We start from the raw sequence: 16,099 nt of genomic DNA on the forward strand, positions 1-16,099 counted from the left end.
CTTAAAAAAGCAACTAGAACTTTTAATTGCTTACAAACGTTTTCACTTGTAAAAAGTATACGTAGCTTACGAATTAACTTACGTAACGAACTTCTATATTCGTATGTTTTTATTGCGTATATGAGGGGGTTTAACCCTCGTCGATACCTCGCTCTTTACATTGAAGCTTGGATTTTGTCCCAATTCCTTAAGAATGACCTCTGAATCACAAAGGCCGTAGAATAAATAGTTGAAATTACTAAAAATACTTTAACGTATAGAGTGAGGTATAACGATGAAGTAAACCCCTCATATGCGTAATAATTTTTGTTCGTTTTAAGTTTTAATGCTGCTCCTTACTTTCAGTAGAAAAAACTTTTCATATTTATTTCTTCATTGTTTTTTCAAATAATGCTAGAAAATCCTGCGCCTCCTTCATTGAAATTCTCTTCCCCCATGAGAATTCTCTCCATGGAAATATCCTCCCAAGTAACCCCCCCTCAACTCTCCCCTAAACTAAAAAAATTCTCCTGAAAACATTCGTACACTTCCCAGTAACCACTACTATATGTAAACACAGGTTAAAGTTTGTAACTTGCAGCCCCTCCCACGGGGACTGCGGGGGAGTAAGTCGTCCCTAAGGACATAGTTATAAGGTTTTCGACTATGGTGAATAAAATGGCTATCTCAGAATTTTGATCCCGTGACTTTTGGGAGAAAATGAGCGTGGGAGGGGGCCTAGGTGCCCTCCAATTTTTTGGTCACTTAAAAAGGGCACTAGAACTTTTAGTTTCCATTAGAATGAGCCCTCTCGTGACATTCTAGGACCACTCAGTCGATACGATCACTCCTGGGAAAAAAACAAAAACAAACAAAAAAACAAATAAATAAACACGCATCCGTGATCTGTCTTATGGCAAAAAATGCGAAATTCCACATTTTTGTAGGTAGGAGCTTGAAACTTCTTAAATATGGTTGTTCTGATACGCTGAATCTGATGGTGTGACTTTCGTTAAGATTGCATGAATTTTAAGGGGTGTTTCTCCCTATTTTCTAAAATGAGGGAAATTTTCTCAGGCTCTTAACTTTTGATGGGTATAACTGATATTTATGAAACTTATATATTTAAAATCAGCATTAAAATGCGATTCTTTTGATTTAACTATTGATATCGAAATTCCATTTTTTAGAGTTTCGGTTACTATTGAGCCGGGTTGCTCCTTACTACATTTCGTTACCATGAACTGTTTGAAAATGTAGAATTTTGCATTTTTCGCCAAAAAAAAGATTACGGGCGGATGTTCATTTTTTTCCCCTAAGGGTTATTGTATCGAAATAATGGCCCTATAAGATCGAAAGAGAGTGCATTGTACAAAGTTCTAGTACCCTTTTTAAGTGACCAAAAAAAAAACGAAGGGCAACTAGCAGCCCTCCCACGCTCTTTTCTTCCCTAAGTTATCTGATCAAAATTTTAAGATAACCATTTTGTTCAGTGTAGTTGAAAGATCCAATAACTATGTTTTTAGGGGTGTAATGACCACACACAATCCGCGGGGCGAGGTCTGTAAGTTGCCCATGATATTTGTATTTTGTTTACGTATAATATTTGTTATTGGGAAGTATAAAGACAGACATTTTTTGGGTGGGGGATTTTATACTTCGGGTGGATTTCCATAGAAAGAATTTTCCTTGGGGAGGAAAATTTCCAGGGGTAAATTTTACTCGGGGGGGGATTTGACAGAATTCATATATGATTTTTTTAAATTATCTTATTTTCTCTTTGCCAACTTAATTTTACATATAGAGATGTCCCAGGAAATTATCCAGGGGCTATTTTCAGCGTGTTTGGATTTCTGGGAAAAAATTTACTCGGAAGGGGGAATTTCCGGAGCGAACGAGTGAACGATTCGAAATTCAAGTTTTTTTCAAATGAAAGTATTCTAAAGATAATTTTTCACGCTGAATTGTTTACAAGAAATTTTACGGGGGGGGGGAGGAGCTTTCAATGAGGATGGAATAAATCCTACACTCTCATGAAGTAAGTGACAAACTGAAACTATCAATATTCATGTTCCTTTTAGATAAATGTATAGAATAATTAGTTTTGCTCAAGACAATAAACTTCTGTTTTTTTTTAATGCGAATTCATAATTCAATCCAACAAGGGTTGATCTGTTTAAGGTATTAGTACTCGAAGAAAATTATTATTAGAGGTCAAATCACAATGTATATGGGCTTCAAAATTAATGTATCATGTAGAACCATAGTAGGATTGATCGGTTTAAGTTCTTCCAGAATTGTTTATATTATTATCCAGATTCCAATAGTTTGATTCCAGATTCCAACAGCCAATAGTTTATTCTTCTTCTTGCATTTCAAAGTTGTCTGTTGTTTCGTAATTCAGTTTCTGATTATTTTAAATCGATGGAAAAATATTGCTTCTGCTTTCTCAGAAAAGTTAAGATAAAAGTTTGAACCAGTCATCCACAATGTAAATTGTTTTATATTATAAAACTTTTAAAGAAATGAAGCTTTTATATGTAACTAACGAAGAATTAAAACAAAAAACAACTGAAATGTCCTGTAGGGGTTTCAAGCTCCTATCTCTGAAGATGTGGAATTTTGTTTTTTCTGCCAGAAGAAAGATCACAGATGCCTGTTTATTTGGTTTTTTTTTTCAGAGGTGATCGTATCAACCCGGTTGGCGAAGAAAATCGGGAGAGGACCCATTCTAACGGGAATTAAAACTTCTAGTGCCCTTTTTAGTTGATCAAAAAGTGGAGGGTGACTAGGCCCCCTTCCATACCACTTTTTCCCCAAAACCGTCCGATCAAAGTTATGAGATGGCTTTTCTGTTCAGCATAGTTGAAATGCCTAATAACTATGTTTTTGGAGATAACATGAACTCCCAGAGCCCCTGGGGAAAGGTCTTTAAAATTTGCCCATTGTTCACGTATACTATTGGGAAGTATGCGGGCATTTTTCGGGTGAGGAGGGAAGGACGAATTTTATGCTGGAGGAATTTTGTACGGGGAGAATTTTCCGTAGAGAATGTAATTTCCAGGGGGTGAACTTTTCAGGGGAAATTATATGCTGGGGGCTTAGCCAGAATTCCTGTACGGAATTCTTCTCATGTCTTGTTTTCTCTTTACCAACTCAATTTTGCGCAAGGAGGTGTTAAGAGTAATTGTCCGGGGTAAACTTCACCAAGATTGAACATTGTCTAGGGGAAATTTCGGTGAAGAGGGGATTTTTCCGTGAAGGTAGAGCCAGATATCATGGCATTATTTAAAAATGATCAAAAATTAAATTAAAAAAAGAATTTTTTCAACTGAAAGTAAGGAGCAACATTAACACTTAAAGCGGACAGAAATTATTACATATATTAGGGGTCACCCCCTCGTCAACATCTCGCTCTTTACGCTAAAGTTTAAAGTTTGTCCCAATTCTTTAAAAACGACTCCTGAAATACAAGGGCCGTTCTAAAAGTGCCGAAAACCGTTAGCACGAAGAGCAAGGTGTTGAGGAGGGGAAAATCCCTCATATAAGTAATAATTTATTTTTATTTTAAGTTTTAATGTTGCTCCTTACTTTCAGTTGAAAAAAACTTGTTTTTTATTTAATATGTACCAGAGCGGGGTTGCTATCACCCTTAATCCTAAGCTAAGCAAGCTTGAATAAAATTTGCCATTTGGTTAAATCACAACCATTACAGAAATTCTAACGTGGGGCAGATTAGGGGTACAAACTAAAATATGGCTCTCAGATATTTCTGAATAACCAGCAGTTGTTTGGGAGTGACATCTTGAAATAAGAAAACAAATTTAAAAGACTGCAAAAAATTAGTGATCCGTATAGCAAATTTTAGAAATCACAGGAAAACTGAAAGAGTCTTTATATTTTGAGAAGGGCACGGTATCAACGGCCACAATTCCCGCCTGATCTCCTGCCTGGTGTTCTGTGGCGACAGTTCTAAGCTCCTAAATAGTATATAATAATTCCATTTCAATGGAGTTACTGTTAATGGGCTTGCTGATTATTCACAACAATAATATAGTTGCTATTTTTTCACAAATGCACAAAAAAAGTTGATTAAATGAGAAACAAAGAGCACTACACACAAAAACAGCAAAATTAGTTTTTCTCTGCTACGCACTTCTAATTATTTTTCCAAATAACGCATGAACTGCTCTAGTAAAACATTCGGTACTCATCTGATATAGCCCCTACCACTCAAGTTGTTCATTCATTGAGGCATTATAGAACTGTTTGATCATTTTTTGTTAATTTTATTCAGCTTTGAATGAGACAAGACAAAGAGAAGTAACAGAGTAATTGGAAAATATATAATTTGGGCTATATATTTGCACATTAAGGTGTGGGAGGTAAAGTATTTGAACAATGCGAAGTTAAAAAACAATTCTTACTTCATACTGTGTAGAATAGTTGTTTCTAACACATTACACATGCAGACGCGCTATACTTTAACCCCACCCCCTTAATGTGCAGATATAGGCCTATAGCCCAAATTTGTTTCTAAAGTATTATATTTTTGTTATACTTAGGTATATTTCGTTATTATTGAGTGTCAGAGAACCCTATTAGAAGAAATTAGGTAGGGGCTATATCATACAAGTACCAAACACAACTCCTGTTCCTTTGCTCCAGTAGTAGTACCTATCTTCTAAAAATTTTAATGGGCTCTTAACGAATTGCTCCATACGGCATTTAACTGTTCCTCATTGTTCCCCATACTTCATTCACATAACCGCCTCTTTCCCATGATATTTAGATCCACTCTTATGATTCTATCCTGATTGTTGACTCCAGTAATTTTCGACTTGATCAAACTCCTCTCATGAAGATCAATAGGTTTATCAAACGCCAAACGAGCTGAATTGAAATTTGTCAATTGTCCCCGTTAGAGCGACCTAATGATTACTTTGCAGTAGAATCAAAAAGGCTCAAAGATCTAGGAACGCCCTCCTGTTGGTTCCAATGGTATAAGGCCGCTATGGGAGTCATAGCGAAGCTGAAAAGCCAGCTTCGGTTGGAAATCCGACTATTGTTCTTTCTCAAAATGGAGTATTCAGATTTGGTTGTATTTTAAAGCCGTTTACCACATTCACAATTACTGAAGTGGCAAAAAAGAACTAGAAAGGATAAGAAGTGTGCGAGTGAGGATACCAAATGACGTGATTCAGGCTTTTCAAGAGGTGATAAAAGGTCAAACAGAGCCGAAGAGTCCAATTCCACCGAAAAGGTGGCCCTTTTTCTGTAGTGTCAACCTCTGTGCTTTACTCATTAACGTTTTTTTTCTTTTTACTTTTTGACATCACATTCAGGCACAGCTTCATATTAATATTTTTTTTCCTTTTTACTTTTTGGCATCAAATTCAGGCACATTTATATGTTAAACAGTTCCTGTTAACGAACTGTAATTGAACAACTCGGGCTGATAGTAACTAAAACTCTAAGAAACGAAATTTTTATAACAATTATATATATATATATATATATATACATATATATATATATATATATATATATATATATATATATATATATATATATATATATATATATATATATATATATATATATATATATATATATATATATATATATATATATATATATATATATATATATATATATATATATATATATATAAATTGTCTTTTTACGCTGATTCCAAAATATAAAAGTCATTAAGTTTAATGTTTTCCATCAAAAGTTATGAGCCTGAATTTGCCTGATTTTGAAAAAAAGGAAAACATCCCCAAAAGTCAAGGTATCTTAATAAAAATGACACCATCAGATTCAGCATATCAGACAACCCTGCTGTAAAGGTTTCAAGCTCCTATATACAAAAATCTGGAATTTTGTAGTTTTTCTTGGAAGAAAGATCACAGATGCGGGCTTATTTATTTATTTTTTGGTTTTTCGTTTTTTCCTCAGGTGTATTCGTATCGAGCCAATAGTCCTAAAAGATCAAAATAGGGCTCATTTGAACGTAAATTAAGCATTCTACTGTCCTATTCATGTTACCATAAATATCAAATGTCCACTAGTCCCCCTCCCCACACACCCCTTTTCCCCCAAAGACGTCCCAAAGTTTCCTGCTCCCAAAGTTCAACTGCTCTAAAGCTCAAGCACAAGAGCAGTTGACTTTGAATGAGAAGTATTTTTAAAGAACTTTAAGACTTCAGCGTAAGGAGCGAGGGTTGAGGAAAATGTTTTTTTAATGGATGAACTCTTTATTAACTACTAAATTACAAAAACTATAAATACACACAACCGCCCGGGGAAGGCTCAAACAGCCTGATGTTGGACGACTGCAATCCTCTCATTCTCAACCTAATTAATTAAAAAAACAAAAATTAAAGAAGGACAAAAACACTCTCACTCAATTACCCCTTAATACCAGAATATACATAAAAAAAGGCTAACAATAATAATAAAAAAATTATTCTCACCACTCCCAATAAATGTCTTCATATACGGAATAATTTCTGTTCGATTCAAGTATTAATGTTGCTTCTTACTTTCAGCTGAAAACAAACTTTTTTTTATATCTATACATATAAAAATAAGTTGTTTGTCTGTGGGTCTGTCGAGTGACGTCATGGCATCATGTCGTCATGAAGTTAGTTATCGTCATGTTTGTTATGACGATGACGTCATTAAAAGTATTTAAGAAGATCGTTCAAAGACAAATTTTTAAATGTAAGAAGATCGTGGACGGAAAAATGTTTAATTGTAAAATGACTGAAGAACCTACAATGGCAACAGCCGAGGAATTTGCTCAAAGAGTCTATGCCAAAAAACTTGCGGCAGATAGAGAAAGTAAGAAAAGAAAGCGTGCCGAGGGATCACAAGAACAGCAAGAAAACAGGCTTGCGGCTAAAGAACGCAAAACTGCGCAGTTAGATGAAAATCCACCTGGACAGCGAGAGTCAAAACATATCAAAACTGAAAATGATAGCGATGATGATTGGGTTTGGGATTTTGACTTGGATAAGGTCATCAATGCCTACCAGATTTTAGTTAAAAAACAAAGGTTTGGCGATATGTATTTCATAGTGACGCTGAAAAATAAAGAAGAAAAGGAAAACTGAAAAAAGAAAAAAGGTAAAAAACTAAAAAAAACTAAAAAGAAAAAACACTCAAAGAGAAATTACAGACCGGGACACAAATGACGACCGGGACAAGAGGGAATATAAATGACGACCGGGACACTCAAAGAGAAATTACAGACTGGGATACCGGGACACAAATGACGACCGGGACACAGGGAATATAAATGACGACCAGGACACAGGTATTTAAGAATATCTTTCAAAGACAAATTTTTAATTGTAAGAAGATCGTTGAAAGAGAAATTTCTAATTGTAAAATGACTGAAGAACCTACAATGGCAACACCCGAGGAAGCTGCTCAAAACGAATGTATTCAAGCCAAAGTAGCTGAGTTGGTAAAGCGTTATGTTTCAGGTTCTAGGTCCGAGAGGCTCCAGGTTTGAACCTTGGCTTTAGCATTAATACAAAAGAAGAAAAAAAACTAAAAAAGGTAAAAACTACAAAAAAAAACTAAAAAGAAAATACTAAAAAAACTAAAAAAGCTAAAAAACTAAAAAAAAGGTAAAAAACTAAAAACTAAAAAAGAAAAAAACTAAAAAAAACTAAGAAAAAGGTAAAAACTACAAAAAAACTAAAAAGAAAAAAAAAGCAAAAACTAATAAAAAAACTAAAAAAAACTAAAAACTGAAAAAGAAAAAAAACTAAAAAAGGGAAAAAAACTGAAAAATAAAGGAGAAAAAGAAAACTAAAAGCCGGGACACAGGGAATATAAATGACGACCCGGACACTCAAAGAGAAATTACAGACTGGGACACCGGGACACAAATCACGACCGGGACACAGGGAATATAAATGACGAACGGGACGCTCAAAGAGAAATTACAGACTGGGACACTGGGACACAAATGACGACCGAGATACTGGGAATATAAATGACGACCGGGACACAGGGAATGTTCGATTAGCAATCACCATCCACAAAGCTCAAGGGCAATCATTAGAATAATGAGGTATAGATCTGAATACGGATTGTTTTTCCCATGGACAATTTTCTGTTGCATGTTCAAGAGTCGGTAAACCTGACAATCTATTTATATGCACAGACAATGGGACATCGAAGAATGTTGTATATTCACAAGTTTTACGTAGTTAAAAACATATATATATCTATAACGAAAAGAGAAATCTTTTCTCTTTTATCTATATTCACAGGTGGGACACAGGGACACAACTACAATGGCGCGTAACTAATATGGCGCGTAACGACTTACGCGCGCGGGGGGGCTTGGGGGGGCGCGAAGCACCCCCACCAACCAGGTGTTGGGGTGGCGCGAAGTGCCGCCCCAACAGCTAGTTCAATATAGTTTTAAAACCGGAGGTAACGCAGGTTATTTGGGCTGGATTTGTCCTCTTATTTTTCAGAACAAACGATAAATTTAACTGATGCTTTTCGAGGATAAAGCCTGGGGAAGGGTGCACACCAACAAAATATAGAAAACTGTATTTAAAATCGACTGTTGTAGCATATCGGATCTAACCCTCGATCTATTTTACTCCCCTCTCCCTCCCTTAGACTGTCTCCAAGAAAAAAAAAGTATTCGCCTAAGAATTTCCATAAAATGCTCTTAGAATTACCGAATTACTTTTTTCCCTGATCTTCAATAGTTTGTTTTTCTCAATGCATGGGTAAACAATGTTGTTTTGTTGTCAATCCTATCTGTTGTAATGACTATCGACTTCATTTTTTGCAAAGTTACGCTTGATGGCATACACTTATCCTCCTTTGTAACTGTCAGCGAGTTAAATTTCTAAGATGGTACTACACCATGGTGGCAGTGATAGCTGTAACCTAGTAAAGAGCAATTCCTGGCGCCATTACAGTCCGCCACATTAAACAACAAGCAAAATTCTTTTTAAGTGTTATAAAAATTAAAAATTGTTTTGTTTTAAACAAAACAAACTTGCATTACATTTTTAATGTTTTTTTTGTTTCTTCGCCACTAGGGGGGCATCAGTACATTACAGGGAGCTATTTAAGGTGTTATTTTAAGCGGATTTTTATATGTACGTGCCTTTAATAAATTTGGCTTAATAGTGCCATCATAAAGTGCAAAATGGCGATGGAAATGACCCTTTTGGTCTCATTTATGGAGTGGAAGTATGGAAATGGTTGAAAAGCTAAAAACTGAGGTTTACACACATACACCCCTCTTGTATAATCCCCCTAGAATCCTTAATAAGTTTCATAGATTGTCTTCTGACTAGGAAAACAAGCCGGCTACTGCAACATCATAGAGAAATGGTTAACGAATCAATTCAATGCTCTTGATCGTATGAAAATGCTTCTTATAGATTTGTGCTGACAATTTCATAGTAAAGTGCTATATGGAACCAAAATGGCATTTTTAGTGCCATTTCTAGAGATAAAAGTCTGGGAAGCATAAGATGAGTACTATTATTATCTCCATGGTTCAAAATCCTCAACTGGAGGCTTAAAAGTCCCCTTTCAAGCCTCCTTAATAAGTGAAAACTTAAAAATAAGGCCTGACAAAAATCTTCCAAATAAAAAAAGAAACATCAAAATTGATTTTGGAATATTTTAACACCAAAGTTAATCGCAAAAACAATGTTTGGAAATTTCTAAAAATAGCACGAAATGCTGATGTCTCTGGTTACTTCTGGCCTTTAAAACTTCTTTCCGGTGAATATATGCAAATAACAAAATTTGTATATTACGAGGGGGCATCAGGATTTTAGAAATGCCTAGGTGGGCCATGGCCCCAAGTCGGTTGGGAACCACTGCTCTAAACTGATTCTTTGAATTGAATAATGTGGGAGGTAGTGAGTTTCTGCAGCTGTCTTAGTCTTAAGCAGCATTGAGCTGCAATGATTTGTTGGGAAAGCCTATCTAGCGAGGAGAAGGGTACCGGGTTTGAATACCCTCCAACGCAAAATTTTCGGCCGCCTCGTAATAATTTAACAAAAATACATACAAACAAATTCTGGGTCGGTCTTCCACTTTTTTACACCCCCCCCCCTTCACCGAAGAAATCCTGGATACGCCCTTGGTTTTTGGTAATAATATCAGCATTAGCACCATCTAAGTTCAGTGATAGGTTGTAAGAAAAAATCAAATTATACCCATTTCAGATCTGCAAAATTGAATTATTCTAATTCAAAATGTTATTTTGAAACTTTTAAAAGATTGTTTTTGAGACCCTTGCTTTGAGTATGCATTTTTTGAAAGCCAAGTTTTTGAATAATTTGGTCACTCTGTATAACGATTTACAATAATTCAGTTAAAGAAAAAAATATTTCAGGTTGCGTAAATTTTTTTAATCGATTTTAATCCGTGACAGCATTGTGTTCCACTTTTAAAACTACTATGGGGAAAAGTGCACATTTTATCCTTTCAATGAACGCTTCAAAACTCTAGGAAAGAACCAGTATAGAAATGAAAAACAATAACGAATTGTTTTAAAATGTTCTTTTAAAACTTCTTTTTATCGAGATAAAGCACACCAATTCTACAGAAAGGGTCTATACTTCAATAAAAAAGCATCACTAAAAACCGCTTTTCTTTGAAGTACTCTAAGCACCAGGAAACCCTATTGTATATATTGCCTTTTCATTTTAGCTCACTGGAAAATGGAAAGCCTTCTAGCGCAACGTAATATTTGCCAGCAGTCAGGCAATCAAAAAGAGCACAAAACCTCATTGGTGCTCCTTTGCAGCAGATGTCAAGAAACGGTCTGCCATTGGTTAATTTCAGCGACTGTCTCTTTTTTTCGGTGGATGTAAGCGGAAGCATAAACATGACATGATAAATGTCTTTTATCAGTTTCGAATTCAAAGTTAAATCATAATCAGTGTCAAACAGGATCCCGGAAACTGGAAAAGGAACAACTAGAGGCCAGGTACATGCATGCTTTCTATTTTTTATAAGCAACTTTTTTGACAGTGCGGCTTCAACTTCAAGATAAGATGAATATTCAAGCTATAATGAGGACTGTTGCCCCGTAACTATATTGAATAGCTTCTAATACGAGTCATACCTTCGGGAAAACTCGAATGGCGAACGAATTTTAAAAGAGATAAAATTAAAGGCGATATTAACTGCTGGTTTTGGTAATAATTATAAAAGCTAATAATTAGAAAAAGCTTATAATTAGGCAAAGCTAATACAACCAAAACCTCATCAGAGCAGTATTTCCATAGAATTCCAACTTCTCTAGAATGGTATGAGACCAGACACATCATTTAGATTTTCTTAAGGGGCTTGTTTTCAGACAAAACTAGTTAATATAGGGGATGTAAAACTGCATGTAACATATGTTTTACCATATTTTTTAGAAATATTTCCTTTTCGAATCATCTTTTAATATTTTGTCTTTGTTTGATTAACATGAGCTCGCATCCTCCTATTAAACATCGTAAATTATTTTTAATTTAAACTAGAAGTTTATAAAATAATCTGGGTCGTTTTGCCTATAAAATTATCAGGTGGGTTTTGTTAGTTACAGTTGAATTTTTTTTACTTACGGTATGTTTTACACTATTATGGCTTTTAAGTTTAATTCCAATCGCTCTTTATTTCCATAGTATAGTTTTTCTTAAAGTTTCTGTTCGTATTTTATCTCATAGGAGTTGTATCAATTTAAAATTCGGCAGGTATGTATTATAGCGACCCCACTCATGTTCTTGATCTGACTAGATCTTTCGGATCTCAGAAAAACCGGTTTAGCTGTCTGTATTCAGAGACAATTAGCTTAGGCTCAGTAGAAAAACTACGTTACGGGTATATTTCAATTAAATTTTTAATATACAGAGTTGGTATTTTGGTTAGGCTACGTTATTTATGTTAGGCTAGGTATTTATATGCAATGCGTTCTGGGTGGCCTGCTTTTTATAATTCTTTGTCGTAGTTTCCCTAATTCTGTTTCTAAAACATTATATTTTCATCATACTTTGGTATAGTTCATTAGGATTAACCTGACTTCATTTCTTGAACGGGGTCGATAAATACACAAGTACCCAAAATTCTTTCTACTTTTGCTTTAAGCATTGCAATTTTGTTTATCTTGAAAGTTCTAACATTTAATTTATAATGTTAAATTGTTACCATACAGGAAAAACATTTAGCGGCTGGAAAATCTGTTAGATAAGCTCGAACATTGGATTTTTTAAGTTAAAGTTCAATAATAATAATAATTTATTTAAATCCTCTTTACATATATAAAATGCACTTAGAGGAATACAAAAATAAAAAAAAAAATGGAAACAATAAACAAGAAAAAATGTACAAGAAACAAGCAACATCTCAGCTACTTAAGCAACACAAGTAAGCTAAACAATTAAGTGGAAGGAAATATCGAAAACACCATATCTTTCAAAATATACCGGTTACGAATCCTAAGCGGCAATTGCAGAAGATATTTGCAAAAACGGAAGAATAAAGATCTAATTTTCTTCCGCTCAGTTATTATGAAAAAACTCCAAAGAGGGACCAAGAAGAAGACATTCGTTGCAAAAATAAACGTTGTAAAGTCTGCTCAGGGTTATACAATTAATTTCAAAAACAAAAATATAAACATACACTTAACACAATTCTTTGTGCATTGATACACGTTTGGGTCTTAAACAATACATACACTGAACGTGGTCTCCCCTCTTCTCAAATTTTTATCCTAGAATGCCGTCAATTAACAATAAGTTTAATATGACCCGTCCTCCACTCGTACCCCTTGAAGTATCAAACAAAATATAATAAATAACAATAATATTAATTATATTCTAAGCATAATAATAGAATAAACAGATATAAGAAATCTAATCCTTTAGAAACTTTTCAACTCTCTTTTTAAAGGAGCTAAGAGACCCACATGTTTTAGTTTTTCGAAAGTACTTTCCACTCCCTAGCACAGGTAATTTTAGGAGGGAAATCTGAACTAGCTGTCGGTGTTGGGGTATGTCAACTTCAAATGAAGATCATGTATTTAAACTACGGATTTGTGAAGTTGAATTAAAAAGACCTTTAAATGGCTATGGGAGTTTTCCTGAAAAATAATCAAAACAAAAAACAGTGCAAGATAGTTTGCGAAGTGATTTAACTTAACATCATTTCATAAGCTAAACTCAATTACAACTAAAAATTGAATCTTTTGCACATGCCTTGATTTATTTTGATTTTACTTATAAGGGCAAAATATGCGCCTTGAGATTCTTGGCTACAAAGAATCCGGAAAAGGAAAATTTTCCGACTTCCTTTGAGATTAACCCTTAGAGAGCATTTTCAAGTTGCTAAACAAAATAAAACTAGGAAAAGGCACAAGTTGAGAAAGAGGCAAATCATTGTTGTAATGTAAATGATAGACAGACATTTTCTTGTTATTATAGAAAAAGAAGAGCAAACACACTTTAGATAATTGCTAAGGAAGCGCGATCTTCTGCACCCGCATAGCTATTTCCTTAGACATCAAGGTCATTCTTCTTTATTTGACTCGATTCAACATGTCTAATGGAGAAGTATTTGTCTCAAATAATATGAAAAAAAGATGTTTGTAAATTTCACTTAGTCCTTGATTTGGAATTACTTTGAAATTCAAGATAAGCCATTCCAACATCGGTACTCAACTCCTGCCTGCTATTTCTAAAAAAAATAGCATATGTGAGCCTTTGGGAATACAATATATCTATCAAATCAAAGCTGAACATCTGGTCAATAAACATATATAGAAAATCGGTAAAGGTAGAATACTACTACCACTAAAAACTCACGCCGTATCACCTAGCTGCCTAAGGCCAACACAGCTACGCACGCTCCTCCTCCATTCTAATCTATTTAAAGCTTTCTCCTTTACACCCCCCAAGAAGTTCCCATTTCCCTTAAACCTTTCTTTATGACATCCTCCCACCCCAACCTTGGACGGCCGGCTTTCTGTTTAGCCCGAGACGGTTCTAAAACTGAGCTGGTTTTCTACAATATTTTTTGTACCCGTACTTTGAACATATTTTTCCAACAATTAACGTCTGTCCCAAAACAACATCACCCTTAACTATTTGGCCTTTGGCAAATAGTATTGTGACTATTTTATGTGTATGCTTTATGCTATTTTATACGTATACGCTATTTTGGTATGTATTCGCTGTACCCTCGCGTGGGGTAACAACGACCTAAAACTGGAATTTCTTTCAAACACCTAAAAATTGTTGAAAATCAATTCCTTCAATCAGATCAGAGTCTTTTTTCAAAATAATAAAAAAAAAAATAAAAAAAAAAAAAAAAAAGAAAGAAATAAATCAAAATGAAAAAGTTTTTTGAAATGAAAGTAAGGAGCGACATTAAGACTTAAAACGAACAGAATTTACTCCGTATATGAAAGGGGCTTTTCCTCCTCGACACCCCGCCCTTTACGCTAAAGTTTTTTATTGTTTTAAAAAGTAGAGTTGCGAGAAAGAATCAAACTTTAGTACAAGGAGCGGGGTGTCGAGGAGGAAAAGCCCCTTTCATATACGGAGTAATTTCTGTTCGTTTTAAGTTATAATGTCGCTCCTTACTTTCATTTCAAAAAACTTGTTTTTTTTATTTAATTTCTGAAAGTTTTTGAATTAATCCATGTTTGATTTTGGCTCTCCGTACATATATTAGATAAATAGATAAATATAAATATAAATATTAGATAATAGATAAATATGGAAAGGGTAAAACTTGTCTTTATGTGGGATTTCTGGATCTCCATAAGGCTTTTGATAGTGTCGACAGAGATTTATTGAAGGATGCCATGCTAAATATTGGCCTTCCCCATTCATTTGTTAGATTGATAGTGAGCATGTATACTTGTGTGAGTGGAATCATTCAAGTTGGTAATAGGTTTTCGAACCTTTTTGATATTAAGCGGGGAGTAAAACAGGGCAGCACCCTTTCACCTAAGTTGTTTAATATTTTTATTAACGATGTTGTTAATTTTCATGAGAATAGATGGGCTCCGAAAGTTGGCCTAGGGACTCAAAAACTATCTCTCTTATTATTTGCAGATGATATTGATTTGGTGGCTAATAAACCGCAAGATCTACAGACTTTTGAATCTCATAGAAGAATATTTACATATAAAAAAGTTAAGGCTGAAAAATGAAAAGAGCGAAGTTATTATTTTTTAAAAAAGGAAGGTTGGGGACGATGAAAAATATACATTTAAATTTAATAATAAGGAACTATTTATAAGTAAAAGAATAAAATATTTAGGCTTTATCTTATCGGAAAATGGAAGTCTAAGGAGTCATGTTGATGAAATAATTAAGAGAGGTAGGGTGGCCATGTCAGCTATATTTAGAAACCCGACGATAATGGGGATCAAAAACCTAAAAATGCATAAAAGAATATTTAACACAAAAATTTTACCCGTGATAGAATATGGAGCAGAGATATGGGGTGAAGAAACGGTGCAGCAACTGGAGTCCCTTCAGCTCCAGTATTATAAAAGAGTGTTTGGTCTACATCAGACAACTCATTCACAGATTCTGAAAGGTGATATGGGCCTGTTTTCTTTAAAGCTACGTAGGTATATTTTAATGCTTAGATTCTGGTTGAAGTTAACTAAGAGTAATGAAGATAGACTAGTAAGAGTGGCATATGAAGAGATTTTGAAATGTGGTTTAAAAACCTCGTGGCCATCCCAAATTAAATCATTACTAGAAAAAGTAGGAATACCTTATTTATGGAATAATGGTCTTTGCTCTCGTGATGTACCAACAAATTTAGAAAGCCAGGTACGATTTATATTAGAGAGTCAGGAAATTCAGCATTGGTAAGGGCTGGTTTTTGATTCTACAACCCTACAACATTATAATCAGGCAAAACCTAGTTTTGGGGAGGAAGTTTATTTTAAATTTAATTTACCGGCTATGATTCTACGTCGTTGGATTCAGCTTAGGGCAAATTGTCTTCCAATCCAGAACAGGCAAAAAACGTTCGACAAAAATAAAATGATAGTTGGTCCTGATAGGCGGTATGTTTGTCCCCTTTGTAAAGATGATGATGA

General features: G+C 34.5%; 1 protein-coding gene across 1 annotated transcript in view; it reads left to right on the forward strand.

The window, feature by feature from the left end:
- The window catches only part of LOC136028024 (fez family zinc finger protein 2-like), a 61,869-nt gene that overhangs the window by 27,873 nt on the left and 17,897 nt on the right, over positions 1–16,099 (forward strand). The window contains exon 3 of the mRNA XM_065705599.1: positions 10,699–10,978. The gene's annotated coding sequence lies outside the window, so the exon portion shown is untranslated. The remainder of the gene's footprint in view (positions 1–10,698; positions 10,979–16,099) is intronic.

The sequence above is a fragment of the Artemia franciscana genome, chromosome 1 (genome assembly GCF_032884065.1).
Source record: "Artemia franciscana chromosome 1, ASM3288406v1, whole genome shotgun sequence".
In the NCBI taxonomy this organism is placed as follows: Eukaryota; Metazoa; Arthropoda; class Branchiopoda; order Anostraca; family Artemiidae; genus Artemia; species Artemia franciscana.